This window comes from Chiloscyllium plagiosum, unplaced genomic scaffold (genome assembly GCF_037043375.1).
Source record: "Chiloscyllium plagiosum isolate Xiang-an unplaced genomic scaffold, Cpla_swu_hap1 HiC_scaffold_49, whole genome shotgun sequence".
NCBI lineage: Eukaryota > Metazoa > Chordata > Chondrichthyes > Orectolobiformes > Hemiscylliidae > Chiloscyllium > Chiloscyllium plagiosum.
The window spans coordinates 17,126,217-17,141,081 of record NW_028270187.1 but is presented as its reverse complement, the minus strand read 5'-3'; positions in this window follow the sequence as shown (position 1 = coordinate 17,141,081).

Sequence of the window (14,865 nt, the reverse complement as noted above, 5' to 3'; positions counted from 1 at the left end):
GTGAGCAATTCTAGGGGTCAAGGCAGACAACAGTTTGGCAAGAGTGAGGTAAGACTGCGAAACTGCATTTACTTCGATGCAAGAGGCCTCACATGTGAGACAGATGAACATGGGGAATAGATGGGAATGTGGGACAAGGATATCATTACCATTACAGAAATGTGGCTCAGGGGTGAGCAGGACTGGCAGCTTAATGTTCCAGGATATAGATGCTATAGAATATATAGACAGAGGAGCAAGACAGGAGATGAAGTGGTGTTTTTGGTTAGAAAGAACATTACAGCTGGATGTAGAGAGGATATTTCTTGGAGACTGCCCAGTGAAGTTATATGGATGAAACTTAAAAATAAGAAAGAGGTGATGACCTTGCTGGGATTGTAAAATGGGCCTCCTAATAGTCAGTGGGAAATTTTGAAGCGATTATGCTATTTATAAGAAAAAAGAATAATGGTAGGGAATTTTAACTTTCCAAATAGAGTTTGAGGTAGTGTTAAGATCTTGGAATGTGGAGAAATTGGTTAAGTGTGTACAAGAAAACGTTGTTATTCAATATGTGGATGCACCTACGAGACAGTTCGCAATACTTGACCTTCTGTTGGGAACCAAGGCAGGGCAAGTGACTGAGGTGTCCATAGGGGCAGGCTTCAGGGAAAGTGATCATAATTCTATTGGTTTAATAATAATATTGAGAAAGGATAACATTGATTTAAAAATGAAAGTTTCAAATTAGAGTGTGGCCAGTTTCGATGGTATTAGACTTTGAGAAGTTGGTTGGGGGAGGTTATTCACAGGTAAAGGGATGGCTGACAAGTGGGAGGCCTTTAAGAATGAGACAATGAGAGTTCAGTGATGGTATGTTTCTGTTTGTGTGAAGGGCAAGGCATGGGAAAAGCTCAATGATGAGGGAAATTGCAACTCCTGTCCAGAAAAAGAAGGGAGCATTCATCAGATATAGACAGCTGGGATTGAGTGATCCTGAGAAGGGTATAAGGGCAGTAGGAGTATACTTAAACAGGAAATCATGAGGGAAAAAATGGGACATAAAATTGCTTTGGCAAATAGAATTAAGGAGAATCCGAAAAGATTCTAAAATTATTGTAAGGTTGAAAGAATAACTAAGGAGAGAATACAGGCCTTAAAGATCAACATGGCTTTCCTGCATGTCACCACAGGAGATGGCAGAGACACTAAGGAAATATTTTGCATCAATATTTACAGTAGACAGGAGCATGGAAGCTAAGAAACTTGGGAAATAAATAATATGATCTTAAAATGAGTTTATTTTACAGAAAAGGAGGTGTCGGAGGTCTTAAAGTAGAAAAATGGAAATAAATCCCGGAGACCTGATTAGGTATTTCCCAGAACTTTGTGGGAAGTTAGGGAAGAGATTCCTGGACCCCTTGCTGAGATATTTGTATTGTTGATAATCATAGATGAGATGCAAGAAGACTGGAGAGTGACTAATGTGGCAGCATTATTGAAGAAAGTTGTATGGAAAAACAAGGGAACCGTAAACTGGTGCCCCTTTCACACCAGAGATGCTGCCAGAGCTTCTGAGCATTTCCAGCAGTTTCTGCTTTTGTTTCTGATACACAGCATTCACAGTTCTTTCCGTTTTTATTTAGTAATTAGAGAACATTACTTTTTGAATTGGAGGCCTGTTAAAACATAACAACATCCGAACATAAGAAATACAATCAGGAGTAGGCCATCTGACTCCATGAGTCAAGTCTGCCTTTCAATAATATCGTGGATCATCTTTCAATGGACTGAGACTCCACTTACCCACTGCTCACTATAACCCTTCATTCCTTTACTGTTCACAAATCTATCTTCACCTTTATATCATTCAACAGGTTAGCCTCAGCTGCTTCACTAGGCAGGGGATTCCAGAGATTCACAACCCTTTGAGTGAAGACGTTGGCTTGACCAGCTATCCTTAGTAGCCACACACGCAGATGACAAGCAACATGAGTTTGACTGCGACAACACTACTATTGGGACAAGCCAAACAGAGAACAGCCAGGGAATTCCTAGAGGCATGGCATTCATCCACAGATTCAATCAATAAGCACATCGACCTGGACCCAATAGACCGGCCACTGCAGCGGACAGCTAGAACTGACAACCGGAAGCGGCAGATACAAACCACTATAAATGCCAGAGGAAACATCGCAGAAGCGCTTCACAGGAGGCACCCAAGCCCTGAGGATGTCACCTAGACAGGGGACGAAACATCTGCAACACAAATTCCCAGCTCGGCGAACAGAACTACAACAACGAGCACCCGAGCTACAAATCTTCTCACAAACTTTGAGCCTCCCTGCTTCTGCCTTATCTATCGCATTTATAATTTTACAATCCCCTCCCTCATTCTTCTGAATTCCAATGAGTATAATCCCAGTCTGCTCATAAGCCAACCCCTTCATTTCCAGAATCAACGTAGTCAAACTCCTCAGCAAACCCCACCCCAGTGCCATCTCATGTAAGGCGATGAAAAGTGTACAGAGTACTCCAGGCGTGGCCACACCAGCGCTCCATACAGCTGCAGCAGAAAGTCCGAATTTTAACCTCTATCCACTGCCAATGAAGGACATTATTCCATTTGCCTTCCTAATTAGCTACTGGACTTGCAAACCAGACTTTTGTGTTTTATGCACAGGAACACCCAGGTCCCCCTACACAGCAGCATTCTGTAATTTTTCACCATTTTAAAGTAGACCACTTTGTTATTATTCCTACCAAAATGGATGACCTCACATTTACTAACATTGTACTCCATCTGCCAGACCCTTGCCCATTCCCTTTACCTGTCTATATCCTTCTGCACACTTTGCTCTATCACTCATTTAAGTGGCTTCTGCGAACTACAACACACTACACTTGGTCTCTAACTCGAAGCAATCTCCCTGAATTGTAAACAATTGCAGTCCTAACAATTGTAAACAGTTGCATTCTCAACACTGATCCCTGAGACACATCACTAGCCACTGAGTGTCAACCAGAAAAACACCCATTTATCCCCACTTTTTGCGTTCTGTTAGTTAACCATTCTTCTGTCCATGCTAATGCATTGCCCGTAACACTGTGCATCTTTATCTTATGCAGCAGCCTTTTGTGGAGCACTTTGCTGAATGCCTTTTGGAAATCCAGATACACCACGTTCACCAGTTCCCCATTGTCTACCACGCTCATTATAACCTCAAAGAATTCCAATAAATCAGTTAAAGATGACCTGCCTTACATGAACCCATGATTCATTAAATAAATGTAGGTGTTGCATTTTTGTAAGGCAAACCAGGGCAGGACTTATATAATTAATGGCTGGGCCTTGGGGAGTGTTGCTGAGCAAAGAAACCAAAGGGTGCAGATGCATCATTCCTTGAAAGTGGAGTTGCAGGGAGACAGGGTGGGGAAAAAGGTGTTTGGCAAGCTTTCATTCATTGGTCATAATGTTAAGTGTAGGAGTCGAGATGTCATGTCTCAGCTGTACAGAACATTTGTGAGGCCACATTTAGAATTATTATAGACAAATCTGGCTGACCGTTTCTATGAAGGATTTTGTGAAACTTAAGAGGGTGTAGAAAAGATTTCCAAGAATGATGCTGGAACTGGAGTGTTTAAGGTATAAGCTGAGGCTGAAAAGGCTGGGGCTTCTCTTTTCCCTGCAGTGAGAGAAACGGAGGCTAAGGAGTGGTCTGAACAAGACTTATAAAATCATGAGGGGCATTGATATGGTGAATTGCCAAGGCCTTTTTCCTCGAGCGGGAGAGTCCAAAACGAGAGGACAGCGGTTTCACGTGTATGTGTGGGAAAAGCTGCCAGTGGTAGTGGTGGAGGAGGGTTCAATTACTGCATTTAAAAGGCACCTGGATGGGTGTATGAACCGGTCACATTTAGAGGAAGATTGGCCAAATGTTTGGCAAATGGTACTCAGTCAGATTGGGATATCTGGTCAGTGCAGTTGGACCGAAGGGTCTGTTTCTGTGCTGGATATCTGTATGACTATAACATTTGTTAAAACTGAAAAGAAGCTGTATTCTTACCACAGCTGGAATACTGTGACCTGTTCTTGGGATTCATATCACAAAGAAAAGGTACCCTGGACAGAGAGACAATCCACACGAGGTTTAGTCGACTGATCCTAAAGATTGAGGGACTGTCTTGAGAGTAGAGATTGAGTCGTTTGGGCCTATACTCATTAGAACATAGAAGATTCAGTACTGACATTCTGAAACATCTATTATTTTCAGGAAACTTGATGGTGTAAATGCAGAAATGTTGTTTCCCCTTGTGGGAGAGTTTCGGACCAGGGAGTAGAATCTCTGAATTAGAGGTCACAAATTTTGGGCAGAAGAGAATTTTGTCTCCCACAATGTAGAGAATTTGTGGAATTCTTTACCACAGAAAACTGTCGAGGTTGGGTCATTCAGTATTTTGAAGGCGGAAATGGACAGATTTTGATTGGTAATTGAATCAATGCTGACAGTTAAAACGCTGGAAAGTGGAGGTGAGGGTTATCAGTTCAGCCATGATGTCATTGTTTGGAAGACCAAACCCCATTGGCTGAACAGGCTGCTTCTGGTTCCCTGTCATTCATCTTTGCTCTAAGTTGGTCTTTTCAGAATTAGCTCGGCCTCATTTAAATTAACCTCCATTTCATGTTTGAAGCCCAGCTGCTTCAATGCCTCCTCATCATGAAAAAAGACAGGGATTGCCTTTCTCCCTGTTTGATGGCATGGCATTCTGCCTCTAATGCAGTGACTGCATTTATAGTCCTCCAGTTCTGTTGAATATTTGTCAAACACAACCACAGCTGTCACAGAAAAGGTTAAAGACAGATCAAAACTACATTTAAACTACCATATCAAACGCATTGTCGGTATGCATTGCATGGAATACACACATTGCATATTAAAGGTCTCTCTGCACTTATCCATTAAACACTGCAAGGGTTGTTCATAGATGATTTGCTTATGTGTGTATGTATGTCTGTGCCTGTAGATGATAATCTACTTGTATAACAAAGTTTCGATGCATCGTGTTGTTCCCTTTTTATTCTGGTATCAAGCATTTCAAAATCAGAATGACAGTGGGTAGGAGTTCAAGCCCCTTTACACGGCTACATCAAATGTTTTCTGTGATTGTACAGCTCATGTAATGTGCTGGGTAAATCTCCCTCTATATTGTGCTGTCCAATGCAAACATGTCAAATACATTTTGGTTTAGACACAGTATAGATCCGCATCCAGGATTCCCTAAAAAAAACCCTCCCAGAGCAGGTACAACACAGAGTCGACACAGAATAAATCACCCTCTACAATATTAAACATTCCATGAGATGTGCAGTAAAAGTTAATTATAGACTAAATATGCATTGCACTGAACCATTAAACATTCCTCAGCCAAGAATAATACTGCTGAGTTACAATGAAAACACTATCACAGTAAAGTCTTTCCGATCAAGCATTTCCAGATCACTCAATACTCAGACAGATTTTTGAGAAAATCTGGTTGTACTGACTCAAATCTCTCGAAAGAAATGGATGAATTTGGCTGAGAGCATATGTTGGTGAGGTGTTGGCTTCATGTTATTAAGGAAAACGTTGTCCGATTGTGGAGAGGCAAAACAAGGCATCAGATATAAAGGAAAATGGGGGGAGGCAGGAGGGGAAGAGAGAAAAAGAGAGACAGAAATATTAGCTGTGCCAATGTATCACTTAATCATAGTTTTTTTTGACTAAACATGACAATTGATACCTCTGTCATTTAACAATTATACAAATTATGTATTAAAAAGTCCTAACATCAATTAGTATTGGAATCCATTGAGTTATTTGCATTTTTTCCACAATTCGTGTGCTGTGCTTGTGGGGAAATATAAATTGCGGTTTTGTTGTTCTGTAATTTATTCTGAGAATTCTATTTCTGTGTTTATTTACATAAATGCTTAATTGGTTTCAATGAAGTGATGGGGACAGCAAAGCCAGATGAAAGAAGTGATTTGTTGGTAAGATTCAAATCGAAACAAGTTTATTTTAAGAATGGTGACCATTTTCAGAAGTGAATACCAATTTATGAAGACGAATTGCAAAAGATTTTATTTATTTCTGAATGATAAACACAATTTAAAACTTTTATTTAGGTTAAATATTCAGTGCTGGAAATTCTGCAATTAAACTTCAATGTTGAACTGGATCTACTCTGAATGTCGCTGCTGAAAATGTGTTGCTTATGCCTGAAATGTCGATTCTCCTGCTCCTTGGATGCTGCCTGACCTGCTGCACTTTTCCAGCAACACATTTTCAGCTCTGATCTCCAGCATCTGCAGTCCTCACTTTCTCCTACTCTGAATGTCCCACTAATTTATATTGTAGTCCGTTTAGACGGTGCAACATCACTCAAAGTGCATTTTAGAATATTCACATGAAATACTTGAAATGACATCAGGAACTGCGCAACAATTACATTTAATTGATATAGTTGTTGTGAGGTTTTGTTACACGTATCACTTTCTGGTAAGGGTCAGCAATGAGTCCCTATCCCCAACTGCCCATTCAATAGCTTGCTAAAGCCACTTCAGAACACAGTGAGTCTGGAATCTCATGTTGGCCAGACCATGGAAAGGTGACAGATGCCTTGTCGTTCGTGAACCAGCTGTTTTTGTATTTTCCCATTGACTCGGGTGACATGGTCACCATTTGGCTTTCTTTCCGATTCCAGGCTTTCTTTGAATTCAAATTTCACCCTGGGCAAACGATGGTATTCCAAACCCCGTCCATTCAGCATCAAACTGGAGTTTGGGAATATTGGTGTCATGGTGTCACCGCTGTGAGCCTAATATTGGGAATGCACAGAAAGCAGTCACAAACAGAAATGCAATCAATCTGACACTTTACCTCATGAACAAATATTGGAGTGCAATACTGGCAAGAACCCTCCTGCTGTTCACAGCAACATCACAGGAGACTTTGTATCCAATCATCAATCTAAACTGTGTACCGGACTCTGTCTGAAGAGCCTCACTCACCATAATTTGCATTTTTTGAATTCTTCACTGACTTATGAAAAGATTAGTCACATATCCCAAGAAGGTGCTCATCAGCTACCTTTTTGAAGGCCTGCCATCTTACTCGGCTAATTATGGTTGATCTTTCTTAAGAAGCTTTATTACAGCCAAATGGCTTCTCAGTCGAGACTGTAGTGCTGGAAAAGTACAGCAGGTCAGGCAGCGTCCGAGGAGCAGGAGAATCGACGTTTCGGGCATGAGGCCTTCATTAGGATACCTGATGAAGGGGTTATGCCTGGAACGTTGATTTTCCTGCTCCTCGGATGCTGCCTGATCTGCTGTGCTTTTCCAGCACTACACTCTCAACTCTGATCTCCAGCACCTGCAGTCCTCACTTTCTCCTGATGGGTTTCTTAGTCAGGTTCGGCACAGGAAAGGACCATCACCTTATTGTTGAACGGGTAGTGCAGGCCAGGTAGGAAGGTCAGACGACCTCCTCTGAAGGACAATACTGAACCATGTAACATGCTTCAAACCTTTGGTAGGTCTGTGATTATCGTTCATTATTCCAGCATTTTCATTTCATACTCTTTTATTAATTGAAGCTACCATGGTAGGGACTGATTCTGGAACTTTACTTCAAACCTTTTGATTGCTTATTACATACTCATAATGCCTCCTCAACCACTTTATCAAACTGTCATGTTAGCTTCAACGATTTTTTTATTGACTCGTGGAACGTGGTGGTTGCTTTTAGTTGTCCGTAGTTGTCCTTCAGCAGATGGCAGTAAGCTGCCTTTCTGAAATAACATGTTCCAAAATGGCCTGAGGAAGGGAATTCCAGATTTTGACCCAATTACAGTAAAGGATTGGTGACATATTTCCATGTCAGGATGCCGAGTGTTTTAGAGAGGAGCTTACAGTGGTGCTGTTCCCATGTATCTGCTGCTCCTGTCCTTCGAGATGCAAGTGGTAGTGGGAAGGTACTGTCTAAGGAAGTGGCTAAGTTACTGCAGTGTAGTATTTTAGATAGTGCATATGGCAGGTACTAAGAATCAGATTTGGAGGCAATGGACGCTTGTGGATGTGCTACTGATCACGTGGATGCTTTGTCCTGGACAATGCCAAGCTTCTTGAGTGCAGTTGAAGCTGCTCCTATCCAGTCAAGGGGCGAGCTGTGCTATTAGCCTCCGGACCTCTGTCTCTTAGACAGTCAATTGGCTTTGCGAGTCAGGAGGGTGAGTTACTCGCTGCAGTATTCCTAGCCTCCGGCCTGCTCGTACAACCATTGTATTTATATGGAGTGTCCAGCTCAATTTCTAATGAACAATAAAACCCAGGGTGTCGATGGTGAGGGATTCAGTGATGGTAACACTATTGAATGTCAAGGGGTTTTGGTTAGGTTGTCTCTTATTGTCAATGGTCATTGTCTCGCAGCTTTGTGGTGTGAATGCTATGTGCCACTTGTCAGCTCAAGTCTGGAAATTGTCCAAATTTTGTTGTGTTTGAATGTGGACTGAGGAGTCACTAAAAAGTGCGAGATTAATGCAGATTTCACTTCTGACCTTCTGATGGAGGGAAGGTCATTGCTGAAGCAGCTGAACAGGATTGTGCCAAGGACACTTTCTTCAGGAACTCCAACAGGGATTTGCTTTGGCTGAGACGACTGCCCTCTAACAAGCAAAGGTATCTTTCAATGTGTGACGTATGACTGCAGGCAGCAGGGAGGTTGTCACCTGATACCCATTGAACCCAGTTTTGCTAGGCTCCATAATATCACCCTCTGTCGAATGTGACCTGAATGTGAAGGGCTGTCACTCTCCCCTCATTTCTGGAATTCAGTTGTTTGTCCATGTTTAAATCAAGTCTGTAATTCAGACATGAGCTGAGTAGGCCTTGCGTAACCCACATTTAGATTAGATTACTTACAGTGTGGAAACAGGCCCTTCGGCCCAACAAGTCCACACCGACCCGCCGAAGCGAAACCCACCCATGCCCCGACATTTACCCCTTACCTAACACTACTGGCAATTTAGCATGGCCAATTCACCTGACCCTGCACATCTTTTGGACTGTGGGAGGAAACCGGAGCACCCGGAGGAAACCCACGCAGACACGGGGAGAATGTGCAAACTCCACACAGTCAGTCGCCTGAGTCGGGAATTGAACCCGGGTCTCATGGCGCTGTGAGGCAGCAGTGCTAACCACTGTGCCACCGTGCTGCCCACTATTAGATTAGATTACATTACAGTGTGGAAACAGGCCCTTCGGCCCAACAAGTCCACAACGACCCGCCGAAGCGAAACCCACCCATACCCCTACATTTACCCCTTACCTAACACTACGGGCAATTTAGCATGGCCAATTCACCTGACCCTGCACATCTTTTGGACTGTGGGAGGAAACCGGAGCACCCGGAGGAAACCCACGCAGACACGGGGAGAACATGCAAACTCCACACAGTCAGTCGCCTGAGGCGGGAATTGAACCCGGGTCTCAAGCGCTGTGAGGCAGCAGTGCTAACCACTGTGCCACCGTGCCGCCCACAGGTTATTGCTGAGCTAGTGCTGCTTGATAGCACCTCCCTACATCTAACTCATGATTGAGCATGGACTGATGGGGCAGTAATTCGCCAGGGTGGTTTGACCTATTTTCTGTGCACAGGACGTGCCTGGCCTATTTTCCACATTGTCCATGCCAGTGTTTTAGCTGTACCGGGATTGCTTGGCTAGCACAAGTCATCAGTATTATTGCCAGAATTTTGTCAGGCTCCATAGTATTTGCAGTAACCCCTGCCTCCTCCTCCTCCTCCCACCCCCCCCCCCCCCCCCCAACCCGGCCACAGTGTCTTGATTTCACATGGAGAGAGGCTAATTCCCTGCTGACAGGTATCTGTGATATTGGTGATCTATGAAAGATGCCGAGATGGATCACACAATTGGCACTTCTGGCTGAAGATTGCTGTGAATGCTTCAGCCTTAACTTTTGTGCTGATGTGTTGTGCTCTCCAACGCAGAGCAAGGAAATATCTGTGGAGCTTATTCCTTCAATGAGTTGTTTAATTATCAACTTTAATTCATGTCTTGATGTGGCAACACTGTGGGCTCAGACCCCTGTTTCCTGAAAGAATGGTCTAGCCACAATATCTCCAGACTATAATTCCAACCCCCACTCCATAATGTGGATATTCACAACAGAAGATTGCTTATCCTTTGTATTGTGTAGATTCCAACAATGCATTGTATATTCGCTTAAATTGTTAGTCTCGAAAATACTTTACTTAACAGACTTTAGGATATAATGTTCTGTTTTCAATTCTTCTCTCCGACAGACAAGGTCATCGATGTCACACTGGCTTTCCTCCTCACTAATTGCAAAACCAAATGTTTTTCACCTCATCTTTGAACTTACTGATGAAAATTGCTACATTCTTGACTAGACCGTTCATATACGCTGCAAACATCAAAGGATCCAGCAACCAGTCATGTAGTAAGCCACTGGACACAAGATGTCTTCACAATGACTACCTTCGACCATTACCTTCTGCCAACAAATAAAACTTCGATGCATTTGCCAAACTGCACCAGCTCCCATGAACCCTTACCATATTAAAGATGCAAGATCTGGTCAAAAACCTGATTGAAGTCTAGAAGCATTACATCCACTTTTTACACCCGATGTTACATCTCATTGCCTCTCCGGAAAACAGAATCAACCACTTCCGATATGATATCACTTCCACCAAAGCCATGCTGAATTTTATTGCTTAAACCTTACAATTCAAACTTTTAATGAATGCTGTCTCTTAGATTTACTTATTTACTTCCCTCAAGCTTTCTACTTTTAAACATAGGTTTATGAGTGAAACTACACATTGTCACTTAGCTCCTTTCACCCGATGACAACTCTTCTTATCTCTCTGACAGATAATTTACTCTAGCTGAAATAATCTTGTGTCTCTTCTGTTTCATTCTGGGAAATGGGAATGGAATTGAATACAGTGTTGAAACCAACAGCAATCTGTCCGTTTGTTCTTGACACTGTCAGTGTGTGTTCCCCCTCAGAGGCAGGAAGACTTTGTGCTGATAATACGGAAAGTAACGCCTGATGTATCATTCTCAGCTGGCACACAACTTCCTGTTTCTCTGTGCCAGCAGCAAGCCACACATCTCACTTCTGATCAGAAAATAAACCCAGGGGATGCAGTCTGGCGGAAACATCTGCCAATGTGGCCTATATCAGGACACAGAGTATGAAGTGATTACATTGAAGTGACATTTGCAAATTGACCTTTTGATCTCTGTTTCGCGGTCTGATTCCAGGACATCATTGGACGAGTCTCTCGACCATCTAACAAGCTCATTCGATTCACTAACGTCTGGGACATATCGACATGCACCTTGTCATGTCTTTGATCTTGTACTACTTGTTACTCTCTCTTCAGATTTAATGTTCCCAGTTTTTGATTCTGTCTTCTGTATCCATCACCTTCCCAGCCGAATACATTCTGTTTGATCAGTTTCCTAAATTTTGATCATCTAAACAAATAATACAGTTTTGTACAGACAGGTATGTTGGTGTGTCAGATTAACAGAACCAATATATGGAGAGATCACCTTGGCTGTATCGAACTCTGACCGACATTGAATTCAAATAAAGCACAGCACTGTATGGTTTCAATCTTTGCAAATCCTCTCTCTTTGAAAGAGCTTGTTCTAACGGTTAATTCTTTTCTTGATTATTTCAGAAACTATGACTAAAAATCCCTATTTTTAACAAAGTTTCAAATATTATTAGAAGTTGCAGCCCAGGCATTTCCTACAGTGAGCTTTGTGGTGTTTAAATGTTCTGGTCAAAATGTGCTTCAAGCACAAGACTGAAACATTGGTTTCTCCGAGTTCCCAGCCATTGCACTTGCAGTTCCATAATAACCGCAAGCTATTGCTAAGCCCCAGAGAGAACAAAATGTCCAGGCCCTGTACACATCCAAACGCCATGATGTCGGCCTCGAAGCCCTCCGTTTCTTCCTGTCACGCCAAACCAAGCAGTACATGCTCAACCTCAACTACATTTCCTTTCAATCCTCCCACTTCCTCCAAACCAACGGGGTAGCCATGGACACCTGTATGGACCCCAGCTATGCCTGCCTCTTCGTCAGATATGTGGAACAGTCAATCTTCCACAGCTACACTGGTACCATTGCCCATCTTTACCACTGCTACATTGATGACTGTATCAACGCCACCTCATGCTAGCACAAGGAGATTGAACAGTTCATCAACTTTACTAAAGCCTTCCACCCTGACCTAAACTTCACAGGGACCATCTCGGACACCTCCCTCCCTTTCCTAGACCTCTCCACCTCTATCTCCAGTGACCGACTAAACATTTACTGCAAGCCCACTGACTCCCACAGCTACCTGGGCTACACTCCTCCCACCTGACCTCCGGTAAAAATGCCATCCCTTATTGTCAATACCTCTGCCTCCACCGCACCTGCTCCCAGGAGGACCAGTTCCACCATAAAACATCCCAGATAACCTCCTTTTTCAAAGACTGCAATTTCCCCTCCCATGTGGTCGACGATGCCCTTGAACTCCCTCCCTCCAATCGCAACAGGGAGCCCTCCTGGCCCTCATCTTCCACCGTACCAACCTCGCATACATCATATCATCCTCCGCTGCTTCCACCACCTGTAAACAGACCCCATCACTCGGGGTATATTTTCCTCCCTACCCCTATCTGCATTCCGGAGACACCATTCCCTCCGCGACTCCCTCGTCAGGTCCATGCCCCTCCACCAGCCCACACCTCCCCCCTCACCTCCGACAAGGCCCCAAATGATCCTACCACATCCCGGAGCAATTTATCTATACTTCCACAAATGTCATCCACTGTGTCTGTTCCACCTGCTGTGGTCTCTTCTACATCAGGGAGACAGGACACTAACTTGCGGATCATTTCAGAGAACATCTCTGGGACACCCGTGCCAACCAACCGCACCGCCCCGTGGCTGACCACTTTAACTCCCTCTCCCACTCCACCAAGAACAGGCCGGTCATATTCTGTTCATTTCCAATGAATAAATACAAAATAACCAAGCCTGAATTTGGGATGATATTAACAGGATTTATTTTGATCTAAGCATGAACAGATTATTTTGACAAAACAGGTGGAGAGATTCACTTCCTGAAAAAGCAGCTCAAGTGGTATAAGCTGGCACCAAACCGAGTTTGGTCAATACTGAGGCAAAAATACAGCATACAGTCTTGAGTGAAATAAATAAAGAAACTGTGTTAGCTCCGGAACAAGATAGAGTGTATTAAATATGAACAAAGACACAAGTATTTTAGGATATAATAGAAAAGTAATTTATAGTATATTGAAATGCAAACAGAGATGTGAATTTGTGTCTCGACATTCTTCCTAGCTAAATTAATCATTTCAGAAATGCCTTTGTTAAATTTCATGAATCATTTGTTGGTCCATTCCACGAACCTTGCGAGGTCCTTGTTAAATTCTGAACCATCGCCTTCCAGGTTCACAGTGGTTGCGAGTTTCATGTTACAGCAAATTGTGAAGTTGTGCATTGTATGCCAATGTCTTAGTTAAAAATTTAAAGCAATCACAGCTCCAAACATTTACAAAATATCACTATGGATCTTCCTGGAATCCAAAAAAAATTGTCCCTTTGATCAATGATTTCTAAAATTTACTCACATATCTGTTGTGAAGGACGTTTTCAAATAACTTGAAGTGCAAATGGTTCACATCAGTCGGAATACAGAAACATTTCATGTGTTACCCCACACAAAAAGAAATCAAGCAATATTCACGAGTTGCTCTCAGCAAGTCTATGATGGACTGTTTTATCAAACAAAATCATTTCCAATGTTGTGAGGGCTCGTCTATCTTCTGTGCAATCGTCTGAATTTTGTGTCTGACTGCAGATGAAACTGGCTGATCTGGGTAAAAGTACAGTTTGTGCCTTTCACGTTGTTAATGTATATTGCTGACTTTAGTTGAAAAAGTGATGTTGTCCCAGGCATCGTCTGGCACCATTAATTAGACCATTAATTTCCACATCACTAGCCAGACTATCAGGGGGAGTGTATTGATCTCATTGAAACGAATGCTTTAATACTTCTGGTATAAATCATGTGAAGTGGAGCCTCTGAACGAGACATAGAACAACACAGCACAGAACAGGCCCTTTGGCCCACGATGTTGTGCCGAACATTTGTCCTAGCTTAAGCACCTATCCATGTACCTATCCAATTGCCACTTAAAGGTCACCAATGATTCTGACTCTGCCACTCCCACAGGCAGCACATTCCATGCCCCCACCACTCTCTGGGTAAAGAACATACCCCTGACATCCCCCCTATACCTTCCACCCTTCACCTTAAATTTATGTCCCCTTGTAACACTCTGTTGTACTCGGGGAAAAACTCTCTGACTGTCTACTCTATCTATTCCCCTGATCATCTTATAAACCTCTATCAAGTCACCCCTCTTCCTTCGCCTTTCCAATGAGAAAAGGCCTAGCACTCTCAACCTATCCTCGTATGACCTATTCTCCATTCCAGGCAACATCCTGGAGACAAAGTAGGAAAGATGAATTTCGAGTAGTAGGAAGTTTTCACAACAGAGAGAGATCACTTCGCCCTTCGCACCTGTATCGCGTGAAGACAAAGCCTTCCAGCCAACACCCACTTTATAGCATGTTGTCCATAACCCTGCAGGTGATAGCACTGTAAACATTCGGGAACATTGTGTAGGGTCTAATCCATTATCAACATCGATATGATCTCCAATGCTGTAAATCCAGGCTTATGGGGAAAAAGTAGGGGCAG